The sequence below is a fragment of the Corapipo altera genome, unplaced genomic scaffold (genome assembly GCF_003945725.1).
Source record: "Corapipo altera isolate COAL_440 unplaced genomic scaffold, ASM394572v1 308, whole genome shotgun sequence".
NCBI lineage: Eukaryota > Metazoa > Chordata > Aves > Passeriformes > Pipridae > Corapipo > Corapipo altera.
In genome coordinates this window covers 2,494,253-2,514,158 of record NW_020884925.1, presented here as the reverse complement: position 1 = coordinate 2,514,158, position 19,906 = coordinate 2,494,253, and the positions used below count along the sequence as shown (strand labels likewise).

The 19,906-nt window shown below is 43.0% G+C and overlaps 1 long non-coding RNA gene across 1 annotated transcript; it reads right to left on the bottom strand.

Annotated features, from left to right (window-relative positions):
• Window positions 1-17,321: 17,321 nt before the first annotated feature.
• LOC113954013 lies at window positions 17,322-18,802 on the bottom strand. Its single transcript, XR_003530080.1, has 3 exons — window positions 18,083-18,802; window positions 17,559-17,672; window positions 17,322-17,449 (listed from the first exon to the last, which is right to left on the bottom strand). It is a non-coding gene; the product is annotated as an uncharacterized LOC113954013 (long non-coding RNA).
• Window positions 18,803-19,906: the final 1,104 nt, after the last annotated feature.

The window sequence follows — 19,906 nt, the reverse complement described above, 5'->3', positions numbered from 1 at the left end:
CTTTTCTCAGGCAGGTTCCTGTTGATAATGTATTTGGAAGCTGAAATTAGGTCTTTTTAATCTTCTGCTTCAGTTCACTTGTATCCTTCAGTCAGGAGTACACTGAGGCCTATCCTCTACTCCTTCCATAGAATCTTTCTGCTTGTGAACCCTGAATAGTTTTGCTGCTTCTTTCTTCCTCATTGCTAGTAATATTGAGGTTTTTAAAGCTTTTTTAACTTTTAACTTTTTTTAAATATACTCATGATTTACCATCTTAACTGCAAAATCTCTGGATTTTGTATGTACTGTGCAAAATGAATACGTGTGTCTATTCATTTTGGTGTGTGGTGAAGTAACCACATCCATTATGTGTAATACAAGGAATAACATTTATAAGAACTGATTTATGGGTTATATTAATAAGCCTGTAATTCTTGTGATGCGGGGGTTTGGGGTTTTTTTAACAACTAACTGTGTAGACACTGATGGTTTGTGTGTCTGAAGATATAAAAATGCAAGTTATTCTAAGATACAAGGTGATTCTAAGGGAATCTGCTGTTTATTTTTCCCGTTGATGAAATGGTTCCTCTCCTAAAATTGCTAAATATTCTGTTTACAGGTTTGTTTAACTTTGGTCACTTATCCTCTGGAAGGTGAAAAGCATTCTTACTTTTCCCTGGAAGTATGTGCATTGAAATCCATCTAATTTTTTTTATAAATTTGGATTCTAAAAACTTAGGTGTGAAGAGTTTTGCCTGTCCAAATTTTTGGCTGCTAGATATCCATCTGGTTTCCTTGAATTGAGTAGAAAAATGTTACATCAACCAAATACACGGATGAGTGGGAACAGAGAGAGTTCTAGTTTTTATTCTGAAATAATAGTCCCATGGGATTTCTCTTTCTGTCTTATATTGGCAGTTTTAGTTTTATTAAATTTGTTCTAGTGTTAATCAAGAAAGAATTCCCTCATCTAATTTATTTGAAAAACTGCTTAAGCCCAGGATACTTGGAGAGAAATCCCTTGCTACAATATGAGGCCTTATAAATACGGTTTCAACTGCTCACCCTTCAAAATGGATGTTAACAACTGTATCAGTATTATAATTCTTCTCAGAGGAAGTTTCTTCTCCTCAGTGACACTTCAAATTTCTGCCCAAGTTGCTTTTGTTTCTTGAATATTGGAGGAGGAGAAGTCAACTGCTTGGGCTGGGGGCAGAGATGCAGGAAGTTTATCAGGAGCCACAGGATGGCTGAGTCCGGGAGAGTGAAAACCTCTGGAAAATTAATCTAACACTTTCCCTGGAAAGGACTGTGGTGCTTTCAGCATGAATGGTGTATATGCCTTGAAACAGCAGCACACAGGCTGTGTTCCTTGTGTTTAAGTAGGGATTATGGAGGGGATTCATGTGGTCCTCCCAGGGATTGTTCTCTTAAAACACTTATACCCTTCTCTTAAAGCATTTTACTGCCTCTGTAAAAGAAATATTGCTGTGTACTGGCACGTGGCTTTCAAACAGATGCTATGGACTTGATGTGCAGGTGGAAGGGCTTAAGTTTTCTTTTGCTTGCTGTCATTAATAATGAGTAGCTCTGGCATATGTAAATGCACAGTCAGATTCTGTTTACAACCCATTTTTTTCTGAAAGAGGTGGTTAAGAATTACATTCTGCCTTCACCCCATTAAAAATCTGTTAAGGGACTTTGTAGGGTAAAGGCAGAAGGAATAAGAGGATACAGGAATAGAGTTTGCCTTTATTCTTGAGGTTTATATTCACCTAATCCCAGTGCAGAAATGTTAGAGTTTTCAGCCTCAGTAAGTTTGAATTCAGGCCTGTGAATTCCATACATTCTTGAAGTGCTTTCGAGGAGGAAAAATAGCAAATGTGAAAATGGAATTCCAGCTGCACCCTAGTTTCAGGACTTCACAGTTAACATGGTAAATGTGCATTTCCAGATGTCTGAAATCTCCATCCATGTAAGGAAAAGAACCCATTTTCTGCTGGGGAAAGCAGTGCCCTCTGATGATCCATCTTGGTATCTCCATGGTATCTCGGAGTGAGAGTGAGAAAGCCTGGCAGGTATGGGCCAGAGCTTCTGCATGTGGGAGCTTAAGTCAGCTCCCTGGTTTTGTTCTAGGCAGATGGCAGTTTCTTGGGGTTTTGGTGTTTGGGATTTTTAATAACTTTCTAGCTTTGTTTCATGTGGATATATTACTCTTTTCCTACCACACTTTGGGAGCTGGTCAGGGTGGAAGTGGTACAGCAAGTATTCCTGTTACAGGGGAAAGCTGGTACAGCATCTAAAACATGAACTGAGCTTGCTTGTGTTTGAAGTTGTCGTTCTGACAGCCAGGAAGGGCTGTGATGAAGGTTTTGGGTTGGCTAAGGCTGATTCTGTGTGCTGGCTGAAATGTACAATTGGCACAGCTGACTTCTCCTGCTTCTGAACCAGCAGGAGCTGTGGATACATAAATCCATGTCATGGAAGCTTTGTAGCTGTTGGTATTTACATAGTACCATGTCTTTGCAGAGCTGGTTTTTGAGTTGTGAGCCTGCAGCAGCTTCACACCTAACCAGCACTGCCAGCTCTCTGGAGCTAGAGTGTGTACAGTGTGGTGGGAGCTGCTTCCCCATGCTCTTACTCCAGCCAGGAGCACCCCTGCCCAACTCTGAGCTTCACTAACACATCAAAATAATAGAAAACTACCCAGCTTTTTGTGTGTGTGAAAATTTTCTGTGTTTTGTGAACTGGCTGAGCTCCTATAGAGAGAGGTCTGGCAAGCACTTGGGTTTGTGTGAATTAAGTAGAGGATAAAAGAAGAGAAGCAGGAACTCCTTTCTGGAGATACCTTGCTTGCATTTTGGTTCCCCATTTCATGAAACTGCACACTGAAATGATGTGGGAGCACAGACTGCAGAGAATTATCTCCTTTTCAGCACCCAGGGCTGTCAGTAAATACATGACAATCAAAATCTAACTGTTGCCCTTATCTGTATGTTTTCCTGTCCTGCCTTTCTTTCCCTCTCTCTTGCCCTATTCCTTTGTGCTGAGCTGTCTCAACTTAAATCCAGCTAAAACTGACCGAGTGCCTCTGCCAGCAAAGATTTTTCTTATAGAGAAAGTTTTATTTTTTACAAATGTCACTGGAGGAGTAGTGAATTTGGACAGGGCCCACAACTACTGCAATTGGAGTGTTTAGAAAAGGCAAAACTATGGAAGTAAGTGTTTTAAATTGGGTTTTTTTTCTGTGAAACAGGGGCAACAAATGAACCCAGCAACAGTTCCCATTCTCTCTGGTACCAGTTTCCAAACCAGATGCTGACAAAACAAACTGAAGGGATAAAATCAAGACTGCTTAATCTGGGGGAGAGGGGTGAGGGGCCAAGATCATGTTACTGATAAAAGAAAATACACAAAATAACAAATTCCTGGCTTTCTCCCTTGGGGTGTGTGACCAACTGCAGAAGGAATGTTTATGGAAGAATACATTGTGCTGTTTAAGCATGCTTCAAAGAACAAATCCTTTCTTACCTTGTAGAAATTCATGTCAGTTTTTTCTTTGCTTTCTTTCAGCCCATAAGTCAGTAGAAGTGATGTATTTTACCCCTGGGCCAGTCTGTACTGGGGTAGCTTAATCTGGGCACGTCCTTACCTTCAATTGGAAGTCTGTTGTATTTAATGGGGTGTTAACTCAGTTTATTCTCTGGGATTTCTGCAGTAATTTTATTGCCTGCAAAAGGAGCAATTTGAAGCCAGATGAAGTGTAGGTATGCTCTGTAACATACCTGCTGAGCTTGGCAATGATGCCTGGACACACTTCTGGTGTTTATATTCTCATCACAACTCTTGCATCTATTTTCCTGGTAGTCCTGCTTTGAGCTTGAGGGTTATCTCCCTTCCTTGAGGAGATGGATCCATAGGTATTGCATCTGGTCTGTTCCCAAAGCTGTGTCAAATGTTCTTGGCAGTGCAGACAGGCATTAGAATAATGGATTCTGAAGTCAGATTTTACAAATGAGGCTGTTTGGTAAGAGTTCAGTGATGCTGCAGCAGAACCTAAAGGGAATTACAGTCCAAAACTATTATAATGTCAGAGAAATGGATTCCTTGAGTGCTGAAGCACTAACAGAACAAAGACAGAGGGAAAATCAAAGACAGAGATCAAAAATTAAGTTGAAGTGGGCAGACTGTGCAGTGTGACAGACTTTCTTATTAAGACTTCTTGGGTGTGGCTGTTCTGTGAGGGAGGATGGTGTAGATCAGCATCGATGCCTTTGGACACAAAGCTCAATTGTTCAGTCCTCTTACATAGGTGGTCCTACAGCTTCTTTGTCATAAAAGCACAGATAACAGTTTTGTGAACATTAAAAAACCATTTGGATGTTACATTACTGGGCAGTATGTGTTCAGTGTGAATGAGACACACAGTGTCACTTTTGTGTGGTATTTTGGAGGGCAGACTTCACTCACTTCATCAGAAACTTCTGGATCATACCTATGGCCTGAACTAATACCAAGTGTACCAGGTTTGTTTGTCTCAGTTCAGTTTGTTGTCATGGGGTTTTGACATTTTTGATCTAGTAAGAAATACTTCACAATTAGATCAACTGTTTTGTGGAACCAAAGCTTCAGTGGAATTTCACTGGACTAAATTAATGAAAATTTAATCACTGACTTTGCTGGAGCCAGGATTTCACCTGCAGTCTTCAGCAGTTCTATGGGTGGTTATGGATTATGAGCCCATAAGGAAGCTGAAACTGGATCTGCAGCTTTTCCTGGGCTCATCCAATGTCTCTAATCCTGCAGCTTCCCAGAGGAGTAAGCAAGGGTGGTTATCCTGAGGAAAATCCAAGAGGAATTCCTGCCACGTGTTGCCCGGCTGGCAAAGCGAACGTTTCCTCAGCTCAGGTAGCAGTGCTCTCTCACATGTAACGGGGTCACTGTTTCTCTGCCGAGTTCCTCGTGTTATTGATACTTTCTAGCTGGGTTCCAATTTGATGATAAAATTTCAGCACTTCAAATCCTAGCAGTGAGAGGGCTTCACATCACCAAAATGTCAGTCCTGTCACTTAAAGAAACACTTCTGTTGTTTCCTGTCACTGCTGCTACGTTTTCTTAATGATGGGAAATTTCGGTTGGATTCTCAAGTTCTTTACTAGTAAATTCCCTGAATCCACTGTTTCACTACCCAGGGCCAATGCAAAGAAGGTGCCCTGAGGGTGAGGTGGGAGGACTGAGCCTGCATCCCAGAGGTTTGTTTTCCAGGCTCTGAGATAGACTTCCTCTGTGGGACACCTACCAGTTCTGCTTTGTGGCCTAGTCAACATATTAATGAAAGATACTCAGAGAGTTCAGTAATGGAGATAATAAAAGAACTGATGTAGACAGAGTTCCTGGGCAGTGGGTTTTGTTTTTCTCTGCTTCACTTCTTCATTGTGCAAATGAAGAGTAAACATCATCCATTTAGACAGAGCTGCCTGAAAAAGGGGCTGTGTTTTAGGCTGTGTGATCAGGAAATACCACTGTGATCTGAACTGCAATCCATAGGTTTTGCTCTGTTAATTCATTTACCTACAATGATAGTTTTGGATATGGTTAAGAGGATTTGGGATTGGAAATGGTAATTTCTTGTTGGCTTTTTAATTATTATTTAAGGTAGACTTGTGGTATCTTTTTTCTGTTTGAGCTGCGCTGCCTGAAATAGTGCAAATATTGCGGCTAAATCTTATTTTCATTATTCTTTTGCAAGCTCTGACCTTTTAAGAACACAAGCAGAACTGATATCTATACAAGGAGGTTGCAAAGGTCTTGTGTAGCCTTTTGAAAACAATCCTGTTTTGTTTGCATGACATAGTAGTCAGAAAATGTATCAGGAAAGAATAAAGGATAAAAGAAAATGAATGACATGACTGAGTACAGCAGCCAGAAATAACCTTCTGACTGGGCTAGACAGAAATTATCAATGTAATGGAAGTGTGATTTTATACCATCTTTAAACATAAAGTTGTAGTTTGCTTAGACGCACATTTATATCAAAATTCTTAATTTTGGTGGGGATGCATTAATAAAATGATCCAATATTAAAACCAGTATCCACATATTCTTACATAATATAACTGTATCAGTCTAAAAGCTGATTTTTTTAGCATACTAATGAGCCCTGTCTGGGTTCATTGTCTACAGACAAGACTGTGCATAGTAAATAATAACCATTGCAAAAAAATAATTTCTTGGGATCCTAAATTCACTGCTTTCCACAATCTATATCTTCTCTTTACTGGGCTACCTAATTTCTTCTGAATTTCAGTCTTGCTCCTCACTTGGGTCAGGGTGAAATGTGTTTCCACTGTTTGGTGTTTTGTTTTGGTTTTTTTTTTTAAGATTTAGAACAAATGACAGGCTTAAACCAAGGGGTTTAACTAGGGAGGGAAGGCCACTGGGTGCTGTTTCAGCTAAAGAAAGAGTGGCACTGCCAGGAAATTTGTGTTGTAGTTTGGAGTTGGTCATTGGAGGATAGAACTGTGTATAAGAAAAAACGAGTCAGTCAAAGTCACTTTTTCTTTCCCACACAAGAGGCAAGTCACAGATGAGAAATCTTGTTTTATTAACTCCATCTGAAGTTTGAAGAAGAGAACAGGAGTAAACAAATCAGATTTAGGCTTCACTGGTAGATCTAGAGCTGACTTGATTGCTGCCCTATAGGGAAAGTTTCCTGTCAGCTCTGCATCTCCCAAGAGACATTTGCTGAGCTGGTGTGATGAGAAGGTTCAGAGCTAGTGTCAGTCTGGGTGGTTCAGTAGTTTAAATGTCTGGTTTGGGGAGGTATGTTCTCAAGCAAAGCCTTCTAAATATAAAATAGTCTTGTGAAGTTTTCATCTTATGAATATTCACTTGTTGAATTTACATTTTGTTTTTCATCTCTGAGCTCCTAGAACGTGGCCTTGCACAGAGGACAGCCCTCCCATCTGTCTGAATCAACTGTGACAGAAACTTTCTGCAGAAGCAGTGCCTTGTTTAACATGTCCATGCTCTTCAGCTGCTTTCTTTGAGAACACTTTGAAGCTCCAGCCATTGTCACATGCAAGCCTGAACAATCTGAAACTCGAGCAGAATTTTGATCTCCTGTGCACCCTTGAATGTGCTGACTGCAAGCAGTGCAAGTGCAGGTGGAACCAATAACACTGCAATTTTGCCTCGAGAGTAAAGTTGACTGGGCAGTGTTCTCAGTACAGAAAGTTCTTGATGAACTTGGGAGAGAGCAAACACATCTGTCACATGCTCCTGGGGCATTTGGAGTGGCTGTTTGGGAACTGCAGGGATCTGCTGGGTTGGAGGATTATCAGATGTACCTCTGCCTTCTCTATATAGACATGCTGTGGTTCCTGACCTCTTCTGGGACCATCAGCTATTGCTGTCACTCCTCTGCTTTCACATGCATTGCAATCCTGGGAAAAGGAATGGAATGCATAAATAAGGGTGTGCATTCCTCACAACCCCCCCCTAATACTCTGGGATGCATGATTGCTTCTAGGCAGTGGGGTTTGTTATTCTGTTCTCATTTCCTTTCTTTTTTCAACTACGTATCAAGTTATTTCCTAACCCAGCTTCATACAGTGGCTAATGGAACAAAATTGATGCAATTGCTCCGAAGGAAAAAAAAAAAAGGCTTTTAGTCACTAGATTCTAATTAAAGCAACCCTTTTTTATTTTTCAGAGGAGAAAAAAAATGTCCTTCCCAGAGCCCACTTTCTTTGTATCAGATGAATATATATGCAATAATATGCCAGCTTGATGGAGACAGAAGTTGAAATATGCTTGGAGCAGTTATATTCAACCATATGTAGGTGCTGGCACTACCTGAAGCTTATTTCTCCCACAAGGTGATATTTCTACCATGTAATCTTGCTGCTTCCTGCTGTAGGCAGTATTAGGGAGAATGTGTCAGAAAATTTGTCAAAATGCCTTTCTGTCAGAAGATTCTGTTTTAGTTATGCCCATGGGGGGAAAAAAAAATGCATAGATTTACTTGAAAATTCATAGTTCTCAGGTTTGACCAGCATGAGTTCTAGGGGCAGGTCCATATGCCCAACTGCAGAAGCTTCTGTATTTACAAATTGTACCCACAGGTTCTCCAGGGAGGTGGTTTCTTTGATCTTGCCTCTTCTGTGTGCTTGGTTGCTTAAGCAGATGGATGTGAGGAGCTTTTTCTAGTATATCTCTGCTTTCAGGAAGAAAACAAAACTCCACACCTATAAACATCATGATTAACCAGTTAAATTTCACATGTGTGGTAGGTTCTCTGTGACCAAAGCTAAGTGGGGCTGTGGAGGCAGTGGGAAGGGTGTATTTAAGGAACTGTGCTGCACTGATGTGATATGGACTGCTTGTTGTACCAGCTGGATCTAATCTGGTGGGAGGGGAATTACCTTATCTCTAAACCTCATCTCCCTTCCAAATCCACCAGTAGTGTCAGACTGAGAAATCAGTGCTTAGGAGAACAAAGACTCATCACAAATGCAGCTTCCACTCCAAGTGCCAGGAGCATTTTTTTTTTTAATCTTCCTCCTGTATTAGTGAATCCACTTAACAAGGCTTCCCAGGGTAAGTCATTGTGTGACCCACGGCCATCCCCAGGAGGAAAGGGTGATGGAAGGAATGAATTGCAGCTAATACAGAGTAGCCTCAAGACTTGATGAAAAGACGTGGTGGATAAATGTGCAGGAGGCTCAGTACATGAGAATCTCTGATTTTCTTCCCTCTATAACTGTCCCTGTGCTTCAGAACAGCTTTTCATAATTCCCTTCCCTTACTGTCCTAAAGACCAAACAGCCTCTTCCTCCCCACTTGGAGCATTTAGGCTCTCTATTCATATAGAACGATTCCCTTTCACTCCCAACAGAGCCTGAAAATCCTTCCTGTCCAACATTAAGAAAAAAATAAATTTTTCTCTGTCCATCCCATTCCTCCTGGTCCCCTGCACCTGAGCTGGCTGTATCTGAGAGGCTCTGAAGCCTGTAAGTGATGCTGTTTGCCTCTGAGTCAGAGAGGCTTTTAAATCTGAGTGTAAAATGAGCCTCCTCCAGCAGTAAACAGCCCATCATATACCTCCTTTGAAGTTCCCATTTAAATAACCTCCAGGGCTTTACTAATGCGGGAAGCCAGCAAGAGGAAATAATTCCCTCCTTCTCCTGCTCCCCTGTCCAAAGCAGGGAAAATGAATTCCCTGGCAGAGGAGGGATACTGGTTTTCAGGGTACTGCAGAGGAGATGAACAGCTCTCACTTGCAGCTTAGTTAGTGAGTCAGCACATATTCATTCATGGATGCAATTTATTAACTCATAAACACTACAGATGATGGTGTTATCACTGTGATAAAGTAATTTTAATTTGCTGTATAATTTATAAGGTAGCTCCTGCATCAGAGGGAAGCCTGTATCTGCTCATGTGTCCAGGTCCTGGCTTGGTGCTAGAGAGGGAAGAGACAATCAGGGAAACAAAAAGGAGGGGTCTTGAGCAGGACTATGGGAGCTGACCTGGTTGCAGACCATTTTTTGCTGGTTCTCCACCCTTGTGGATTGTTCCTGGTGCTGCTAATTCATGAAGAGGTGGATGTGTGTTTTCAGGCCTCCAGCTCTACATGTGAATTGATGCTTGTATTTTTTCTGAAGGCAGGCAGACACACAGCAGGAGCACAAGTGAGTTTGTGTGACATCTGACAGCACTGGAAGGGTGTTCAGTAGTGTGCTGGAAAGGAGGGCATCCTCTGCTGGATGGGATATATGATGTTGGATGTCAGCATAGGCTGATGTCATGTGGCTACCAAATAGGAAAGTAGTAAAGCCTTCTGAGACCTTTATAGATAGTATGTGCTGCAATGATTTAATGGGACAGCTTTCTAGTGAGACAGCAGGGAGGGACTGGGAACTGAGGGACCTGGTGAAGTAATCTTACTTGCCTGGATATTACTTGTTTGCCAGGTTGGTTAACCAGCCAATACCTAAATGAGTCCATTCCTTTGTTAAGCGATTTATTAAACAGTAAAACTTATCCAAATAATTAGACTTTATTAGTGCAGCATATTAACTAGAGACTGCCCTGAAGACATCTTAGTCTGAAGCTTACCAAGCTGCCTGAGGTTACTTTCTCCTGGGATCCAAGATGAAGTGCTCACAGATCCCTGCATTTTCAGACTGCTCTTAAACAAGTGGTGGGACTCATGTTCCCCAAGGAGAAATACATGCTTGCCTGAACATGTTGCTACTGGGTCCTTGGCCTGACTGAAAATGTGGGGAGTTTCAAGGCAATTATACCTGCACTAATCATAATTTGCTCCTTCATCTGGGAGTATCTGCCTCTGTGCCTGTGTTTATGTTAAGTTGCTGAACAATTTGATTAGGTGCTTTGAATAAACTGTGTAATTATGCCATAGATACTCCTGATGCATATGTTATTTTTACTCTCTGAGTTATCACTGCCTATTGTTGTAGTGCAATAACACTTAGAGGCTGTTATTAGAGCTGGAGCTCCACTGTGCTGGATGTTGTACAGACGTACAGTAAACTGCAGTCTCTGTCCTGGACAGGTTACAACTTCACTGTACTGGGCAATGGCCCATTAGAGCAGCCTTATTAGGCATTAGTGCCCAAAATAGTTGCATGGTTCCGTAATGGAAATGGCCTCACAGACCTTTTAACCTGTGAAGGCAGCAGTGTTCCTGAATTCAGCTTTGTCCATGTTCTGCCAGCATTATTAGTGCTGAGGCTCATTAGACAGAATTTTAAGAAATCTTAGTTTCAAGTGTGGTTTGAACTGGTCAATTCTGCTTTCTCAGTGAGTCCTCCTGAGGGTAGAAGAGTAGAGCCAGGCCATCCTCTTTCATATCCTCAGCATGGGGTTCTCTTTTGTCAAAGGCATTTTACTGTGAGCTGAATTCTTTCCCAGCTGTTTTGTACTTTGCCCGATTCCCTTGACCTCGTGCCAATCAATGATGGATTGTACAAGCCCCCATCAAAAACACTGCAGAAGCCAGAGGAATGCCAGCTTTACTGGGTACTACATTAAGTCAAATATTTTAAGCCTAAGACGGATGGGTATGATTCTTCTATTTCAATCTGCTCCTTCAGATTAAAAAGCTGCTAAAAGCTTCAGCTTTGTCTTGATGCATCTGCTGCTTCATGACCAATGAATGGCATGTCCAGGACTGGAGGCTGTGGGTGGGAGGATGATATTTTGTGATAAATGTATCTGATGGAGTTTTATGTTCAGAAAGTTTTTTCAAAGCCTTCCACAGCAAATGATCAGTCTGGTAGAGAGATTGCTGAAAGAGCATTTAGGGCTCCTTTGACTCTGAGGAACAAGTAAAGTCTAAAAAGACCACACACCTCTAACCAATGCAAAGTTAGGTCATATTTTGCTTATGTTTCTTTCTTGCTTTCCTCTCTGTGGTGCTGTTTCTGTTACATTGGCTATAACTGCAGAATATTATTCTGTAGTATGTTATGTATCAGATCTCTTACTAATTCTCTAACCCCTTTTTACAGTTTTGTGGCTAAAAGATTAAATCTGCAAAGCATTTATATGAAAAAACCATAAAATAACAGATTGTTGGTTTTTTCACTTGCTTTGCATTCAGTTTTCAGTGTCAAGAGTTCAGTGAGCCACATTCTGTGGTGATGGGAATCAATGGTGGTAGAGTTGATTGATTTGAATTTAATGGTATGAGGATTTCCTGAGTAAGCTGGAGGGCTGGAAACATTCTCAGAGACGTAGCTGGTAGAGCCAGTCTATAAAACCTTTGAAATGATGAAAAGGCAAAAATATCAGACTTCTTCCTGTTAGACTACTGTGATCTGTCACAGCACCAGAGGTAGAAGGAGGAGAGGTGCAGAGGCTACAAAAGACAGCTCATATTTCTTCAAATGGCTGGTGGGATTTAGAACTGGTTTTAGCTCACATGAAATTTTGGGACTGAGGCCAAGCACTATTTCCGGAATTTGCGTTTGACCCATGGCTGGGATTAAGGGCTTGAATTTGATTTACTTTAAATCTGAGGCTGAACTTGGTTGACATCTACCGGTTGGGATTCTAGGAAATCAAAGGAAGCTTCATTGACTGATGTGAAATTCAGTTTTCAAATACTGGCGAGAAATCAAATACTTTTCAGCCATGTTCCAACAACAAAATGAGAACCCAAACTGGTGATGCTTAGGTCTGACCTCAGCACCCTCATTTCTCCTGCATTTTGAAACGTGAGATTGGCAGAGAAGAGAAAAAAGATGTCTAGCAAATAGACATTCAATTGGCTTAATATACAGACTATTTTGCTGCAGTGTAACTGGAGCCTCTTATTAAGAATCTGATAGCACTTCTAAACAAGGAGAGCTGTTCCCTTGGTGGGGGCAATCTCCAATCATATGCCAACATTGCTTTTGACATATTTATGACTCAAATAAAATCTCCCATCTGGTATATTTTAAAATAAAATTGAAAATTTATCACTTTGTTTTAGTTGGTTTGTCGTTCTCCCTGAGAGAAGATAGCCAGGCTGAGATTATTGCATCGGCAGCCTGTCAGCTGAGGTTAGGCTGAGGTGTGATTTAAATTTCAATACTTTCCACATTACAGCTGTCTGGGGTGGGGAAATTACAAGAAGAAAAGCAGAGAGTCTGTTATTTTTATTCATTAGTCTCTCCTGATTTGTTTTGTTTTTCTTTTGGTTAGCTCTACTCACCATATAGAGCACCTGGAGAAAAAAAGATACTTCCTGTTTTTCTGGATTTCCACAGCTTTTGCTTGGTCAGAGGCATTTGGGAGGGATGAGGCAGAACCCAAGTGCTGTCTACCCTGTTGCTCTACCATCAGGCTGGGCTGTGATAGCAGGATGAGATCCTTTTCCATGTGTGGTGCTGTGCAGTTCACAGCGTTTAGAGAGACTGTAACTTTTGGCAGAGCTAATGGAGCGATGTTGAATCCCATTTCCCTGATGAAGGACCAAAGGAGAGATGTGGATGGCCTTTTGTGTCACTTAACATGGACAGCTGTGTCTAAGCAAGTCTAGATTTCATCACAGTAGAGAAAAATGGACATTTCTGGAAGCAGAAGCAAACATGCTGTTTCTAAGCCTTTATGGTGAGTTTAGCTCAGGCATTCTTAACAAGCTGCAATAGATGAAATGATCACATACCACAGGATGTGTCTGTGGGTGTGGAAAGTGAAGCAGCTGAAGCAGAGTCTGGTGTTCAAGCTGCAGGCTGGTCACTGGGATTTCACATTTAGCCTGTATTGGACAGAAGCTGTGGAATAGGAGTGCTTTCTCTGTATGCAAACCTTTCTGAAGTGGAAGACTGTCTCTAGGCCTCAGGCATGCAGCAGTGTGTTCTTCCTGATGCTTCTGATGAATGCTGGAGTCATGCCTGGCTGGCTGGTCTGGCATTGCCCAGCGATGCGTTGGATTAGGTGCATTTGTTTCTGTTTAGGTACTCGATAGTCTGACTGTAAAATTATCACAGGTCTTATCTGGGCAATATAGGGGAGTAAAATGCCTTTATCCCCTAGCTCCAGCAGTTGCTTTGTTGCTCAGATGATGACTCAAGCTGTAGTGGAGCTAGGGACTGCCCTCCACTGCAGGTGTAAAGGCAGTAAGGTGGGAGGGCACCTCCTGTAAGGGTTGCAGTAGTTTCCTCCCCTTAAACTTGAATTCTTGAGTACCCTAGACGGGAAAAAATTGGGAGAATTGCCAATGAATCTCCAAATGGCTTATTGGCTGGTGCAGCAGAATGGCAGTCCAGACATAGTAGCTTATGTAGTTCTAGGCTGGCTCTGGGGAATTACAGCAGCATTGCAGGTGCTTCTTCTGGGAGAAGATCAGATTCTACATGTCAACTATAGTCACTGAACCTGTGTGGGGCCAGATGTGACCTCAGCCCCACTTCTATGTGCTGTGCTGTGAACTACAGGGCAAAATGCAGCCCCCAGTGCATTAGGCTTGTTATCTGCAGCTTGTACTTAAGACATATGAGTTATCTCCTATGGAGCCCATATATAACACTTTTATGCACCAGTTGGGTATTTGTGTAGTGTGTTCCTCATTTCTAAAGTGTGCATTTTGGACTCCTTATTACGTGCAATGGGATTTTGTTCTTCTGATATATATTTGTGCAGGTGAGCATATGGTTAAGGATTTGCCTGTGTTCATTTCAGCACAGCATTAGGGTATGGATAAGTCTTTTGGGAATAGTGTGTTTGTTTATGATGGTGTGCTTTCACCAGTGTACATTCTGTACACATGCAGTGCCTATGTGTGTGTGTCATTTCGTTTGATTGTTCTGTTTTCCTGTTTTCTGGGCTGAACAATTATGGGTGTTTTGTTGAGTGCATCAGATATATTATTTCCTTTCACAGCAATTGTACATTTGCTAATGTCAAATTTATTCTAAATGGATACACAGGTGCAATTCTTCATTCAGTAGACCTAAATTTTGTTACATGGAATGAATGGATGTTTTGTTTGCATGCTCAGTGTATGTGTGCTCCCTTGGTACACATGCTCCTGTTGTCTATAGAAAGAAAAAGGTGCTTTGCACTGAAAATAATCTGTGCCTGCCTTATGTGCTGTTAATGTGTGTTTGTGAACACGGGGCTTACAATGTGTGTGCAGGGTGTGTAGCAAAAGTGTGGCTTATGTCTAAAAATCCATGTGCTCAGTTTCATATTTATATTTATATGTGCCATGTAAGCACATATTTCCCTGCATTTGCTGGCAGAGTTACACAAGTGTTGAGTCTTCATACTGTTAAAATAACAGAGGAATTGTCCACATATTTTCTAATTTTTTAAAATGTCCTCCTGCTTCCATGGTTTAAATTTCTAAGTGTCTGTCCAAGTGATATATGTCAAAACATCAGGAAGGATATTTAAGCAGTTATGTCAATGGAACGAAACAAAGCCATGAGTTAATGCTTTTCTGATGCTATATAAAAGGGAAAATGGTGAAGAAGAGCTACAAGTAAAATAAAAAATTAAAACGATCAACCAGAGTTAAGTCAGGAGGTTTGTTCTTAAACTGGAAACATCTACAGCAAAAGAACTCCCGTGACTGTATTTCTGTTTTATGCCATCCTATGATCACACCATCCTGTCCCAGATCTCTCACCCTCTAGGGTCAGTCCCCAGGAAGCAGGAAGGATGATGGAGCCCTCCTAACCTTGTTACTTCCTCTTGGCTGTCCTGTCAGGTGCTTTGAAAGTGAGTCAAGGCATTCATTATCCCACCATTTCTTTTCGTGACATTTGAAAAGACCTGACGCGGTCGGAATGATTGAAGCGCCTGCTGCTTTTCTCTCTAATTATCCAGTTTCCTTGTTGGGACTGAAATTATTGCCCTGCAAGAGGGCAATAATTGTCCCTATTGCCACGTAAGAGCTACACAAACACCAGCCTGGCTTGGCTGCCACTGGTTCACGTATCCAGACATAAAAATGACTTTCCTTGGCTGCTGGGCTGTACCATGGAATACGTGACCATGGAGTGCTGGAGCTCCAGGCACAGTGGTGACACGCTGGTAGGTGCTTACAAGGGACTTATCTCCTTTCTTTCCTGCATGTTGCTGTTTTCATGGTAACAGCAGTACACTGAAACAAGGGACTGTGGTCTCTGAACTGTAATTAGTCCTCGAACAGACTTTGCTATGGATTGCCCAGCTGGAGGCCTTGCCTGTAGCCTGTGTTAGGAATAGGAGGACAAATAGAGGGGAAAATGAAGAATGGGTTGAAGTCAGAGGAAGAGAATGATGGTTGAGGAAAAGTCTCGGTTGTAGAGTGCCTTCTGAGGCATTTGCTTTTCAGGACATATTCAAGGAGTGTGTGCAGACATTGCCAAGGGAAACAAGATCTGGAGCTATGAGGAAACACAAAAACTGGGAACAGCTGAAATTTTCTCAGCAAAAGGCAGGAGCAGTGTGCTAGGGATGCTGTGAGACACCAGGGGAGTTGACAGGGATTCCTGTAGGTATTTGTTGGCCAACTGCTATTAAATCCTGATGAGTCAACAAATAACTGGTCTTGGTGCTCAAGGACTGCTGCTCTGCAGTCTGAGTTCTGTCTTCACCTGGGCTGTAAATTCTCCTCCAGAGTGGATGCTGGAGTGTTAGTGGATGTGCAAGGTCAGAGAAGAGTGTAAGAACGGGGAAATTAGGTTGAAGGATCAATGAGGTAAATGATCCTTCAGCCTATGCTCAGAGAGCTATTTGTAATAAGGAAGGAGGTAAAAAGATCCCTGAGGTGTGTGGGCAAACCCTGTCTCAGCCCATGGGGCTTTCATGGAGCTCAGCTCTCACTCCAGCTGCCTGGCTCTTGCTTCCCCCTTCTCTTGGCAACACATGCTGCCTCTCCCCTGCCCCCTCTCCCTCCAGTTCCTTGTGACAGGCTTACAAATCCTGGGACCCCTGATGCTGGAATGGCATTTTGGCCTAGCTGGAGTTGTTTATAAGCACAGAGCTTTGATGCTGTCTCCAAAGCCTCTGGAGAGCTGAGAAAGGGCTATTTTTCACGTGATGCTTTTGGAGAATGCTATGGGAAAAGGTCAAGGGACAGAGTGGGAACGAGTAGGTCACATACTCATTGGTTTAGGGCACCACGACAACATTGGTTCTTTAAGATCTCAGAGCCTGCTTTGTAAAAATAAGCACCTCTCAGTGAGCTGCCTGGGAAAGAACAGGGGCACGCCTCCTGCGAGCGGATGTTCGCTGCGTTCCTTCTCTTGCCTTGGCAATCGCTGTGTCTCGGCGCCCCTGTGAGCCAGGCAGGTCCCACAAACGGTGTGCAGCATTCTAAAAAGCCTCTTTGCTTACTGCTTTGACCTTTGTAATACAAGGAGACGGTTTTGTAAGAGCAGGGGCCTTCTGCACCTGACACAGGATGGGGTCTGGGAGCAGTGCTGGAGGATTCCTTAGTCCCTCCCTATGTCAACACCCTGGGTCTGTGGGCAAAAAGAGCTCAATCCTGAACAGCTGTTTGCCCTTTGGTTTTGCATGTTATCTTTCTCATTTAAATTGGGGTGGGGGGAAGCAGTCTAACAAGTCCTTCTTCCTTTCTTCCTCCCAGATTCACACACAGTACATCGATCAGCTGGAGTGTGTGGGGGGAGCGTGCTGGGAAGGAACAGGAAGCAGAGGGGTGAGGTGGCAAGTCATTTACATTGGAAATATAAGCTGAATGTGCATTTCCCTACTGCTGCTATCAATCACTTAGGTTTCCTGTATGCTATGGAATAGAAGAATGGAGTTTGCTTGCTTCCCACTTCCCCCGGGAATGGAAACACTGATTTGTTTCACTGCCTAGAAACGCTGATCACTCAAAACATTTATTGTTTCAGAGACACATGTGGTTCTGAAGCTGAATTTTTCAGCTTCCTCTTATCTGGTCTTCAGAAATGTCTTCAGATGTCCTGCAGACCTGGGGAATTACTCTGCTCTGGTAGAGATGTAAAGGTGCTGTTGCAGTAGCACAGAAAAGCCCACAGGCAACTGAGCAGGTGCTTTACTGCAGAACCCTGGCAGATACCCTCTGGTCCCCATCAAACCTGATGCTTTGTTCATGTGACCTGGCACCTGATCCAGTGAGATGAGGTTTTGAGAGTCCTAAGGCCCTGCATATCGTTGAAGCCCTTCAGTGACTTTTTTATGAGGTAACAAATCTGTTGAGAGAAAATTACAGTGGGAATTATATGGAACAGACAGATCAGTATGTTTTCGCTGTTCAGCTCTGCTGGAAGGGTTGGGGACAGTAGTAGAAACAGAATATGGAACTGAGAAAAGAATAGAAAAGAAAAACAGAAGGAAAGAGTAGGACAAACTGGAAAATGAATGAAAAGTCCATATTAAATAGCAGAAATGAAGAAAGTGTAGAAGAATTCAGGTAGCCTTGCAAACCAAGAAGGTACAGTAAAAATGCCCCTCTGTGTATTCACTCCCCTTGTGATAATGCGAAGGTCTGGCACACTTCTGCAGTTTTTAGGTGGTATCTGGTCCCTGATTAAGAAACATCTTCCTCTCGTTTAACAACCTCTCATTAGCCAAATTCTCATCCTGCAGAGGAAGTGCTGACCTAGTTCCTACATGGGGGCAATTGGGCTGTGGACAGTTTGGGACTCCTGGATAACCAAAGGGGTGGGGCACCAAAACTCTCTTGTGACTCCAGCAGCCCTTGTTTGGTTATGACAGGGCTGGTTATGACAGGGTGTCTTGAAAGCTTCTGTGATGGCTGGAACTGGAATGTTGTTGGTATTTAGTTCAGTTGCTGTTATAAAGAGGCTGGTGAGGCACCATGGCCTTGAAGCATGGCTGTGGCCAGGAAACCTCTCCTGGCTGTGGGGGACTGGCGCCCTGTTCCCTGGGGACGTGAGCTCAGCAGCCTTTCTGAGCTCAGCCACTGTGGGTTGGGATAGTAAACTCAGAGGGAACCTGTGGAAAACCCGGGGCTGGAAGGAAATGCTGCTGATGACTCAATAGGCAAGGCTCTTCCCTCTGTTGATGTTGGAGCTGAGCCACACAGACACGTCCCTCCATAATTACCTACCAGTTACTTATAGTCCATGTTTTGTAACCACTGGCATTCTCATTTGTTGTCCTTGCACCTGGAGTCATGAGGCTCCAATCCATCCCCTGAAATCTGGTGCCTCACTGGTGCTTGCAGCCTCCAAGAAGCAATGACGTGTTTGCCTCTAGCACGAAGCACACTCGTGATGTGTGCACGTCTCAGGCAGCTGCAGATGTTGTGACCGTGCAGACAGGTTGGGGATTCATTGCTGTGGCTCTGTCTGTTCTGCTTGCCCGTGAATGGTTGTGTGTGGGATTATGAATGAAACCAGAGAGAGAGATGTGTCATCAACCACTCGGTTTCAGCCTGGTGAGGAGCTGTGAGGTGTTAGTGGCCTGGTGCTCGGGGACCTCTGGGATGGTTGGGTGTCATGGGGCGGGGGCAGGGATGGATCGGGATGACAAAACATCGGGATAGGGAGAAGATTCCCCGCGGTGGGATTGAGCGGGGGAGACCCCTCGCGGTCACCCGGGGAAGCGGCGGCTCAGCCCCGCGCACAGGGACCTGTTTCCTTCTCCAGTCGTTCCTTTCAGACATGAAGTCATGTAATGACTTCAGCTCTAGACAGTGCCAGCTGTGGTAACTGCAGTGAATAGTTCCACTTTTTCTTTTGTTTCTTAATGATCCACTTGGAAACGGGGAGGTGTTTTGTAAAGCTGACCCATTTTCGATCTGTATTGATTGCCATGTGATATTGGTGTATCTCGTTGCAACTGCTGCCTTAGGCTGAGAAGTTCATACTTCAAAACTTCTTTTAAATCTCTTTGACCTGCTCTTGTGCTCTGATCCAGTCACACTATCTGCCCCTTCTCTGTTGTCCTCCTCAGTGTTTAAGTGTAAATGAATTGGTAAACACTTCTGATTCTTTCCTGTGGGGATGGTGAGACCCTGGCAGGGGGATCTCACAGACTCTGAAGCTGTGGATGCCCCATCCCTGGAAGTGTTCAAGGCAAGGTTGGACAGGGCATGGAACAACCTTGTCTAATGGAAGGTGTCCTTGCCAATGGCAAAGGTTTGGAACTAACTGGTCTTTGAGGTGTCTTCCAACCCAAACCGTTCTAGGATTCTGCAGCACCCTCATCCACCTTGCTAACAAATGCACAGATAATCTGCTTCTCCTGTTTTGGGAGTCAGACTGGCAGTTTCAGCGCAGGGCTCCAAAAAAAGGGATCTGTTTTCTTTTCGTTCCTTTCAGACATGAAGTCATGTAATGACTTCAGCTCTAGACAGTGTCAGCTGTGGTAACTGCAGTGAATAGTTCCACCTTTTTTTTTTTGTTTCTTAATAATCCACTTGGAAACAGGGAGGTGTTTTGTAAAACTGACCCATTTT